Raw genomic sequence first — 811 nt, forward strand, 5'->3', positions numbered from 1 at the left:
CGTACCTCAGGGAACGCAGTGTACTCAAGCACACTCCGCAGAGGGTCGATTACTGGTTCGACCATAAGGGCAGTGTGACTGGGAGGACCCACAGGCCTGACCGTCTATGGAGTGTTAAGCCCCTCAACGCCTCAGCGAGAGGAGCTCTAGCTCAGAGAACGTGCATGATGGTTAAGGAAAGACTCAAATCTCAGGAAAAAATCTCAGCCCGTGAAAAGGACCCGCAGGTCCTGAGGTTGCAGCGTTATACTGGGGACCTGATGCTGGGAGGCTTCCGCAGAAGCCCAGGCTGTGTCACGAAGCATGTACTCAGAAGAGTACTAGCCCGCGAGAAGGACCCGCAGGTCCTGAGGTTGCAGCGCTATACTGGGGACCTGATGCTGGGAGGCTTCCGCAGAAATCCAGGCTGCGTGTCCAAGCCGAAGATGAGGGCTATCACCAGCCTGGATCCAGTACTGATGAGCGAAACCATCACTATAGTCGGTCAACAGCAGGAGGTCCTGACTTAGCAGGGGGGGTCAAACCTAAAAAAGTCAGAAAACAGAATAGATCAGAGTAGCGCTGCAGAGAAAGGCTAGTATTGAATACACAAAAACTAGCAGTAGAGTAGATTAAATGGATCGTACTCACCAACCATGGCTCCCGCGCATGACCCAAGGCTCATGGATATAGGCTGGAGGTGAAGTCCGAAGAGCACTGGGGTCCGGACCATCCGTAGGTAGTTCTATGAGACATAAAGACTAACCAAAAGCATCATAGGCCCAGCATAAGAGACTGCAATGCAAGCGCAGGAGGCTCCTACCTAACCTTC

This window comes from Sinocyclocheilus anshuiensis, unplaced genomic scaffold, assembly GCF_001515605.1.
Source record: "Sinocyclocheilus anshuiensis isolate Anshui unplaced genomic scaffold, SAMN03320099.WGS_v1.1 scaffold1980, whole genome shotgun sequence".
In the NCBI taxonomy this organism is placed as follows: Eukaryota; Metazoa; Chordata; class Actinopteri; order Cypriniformes; family Cyprinidae; genus Sinocyclocheilus; species Sinocyclocheilus anshuiensis.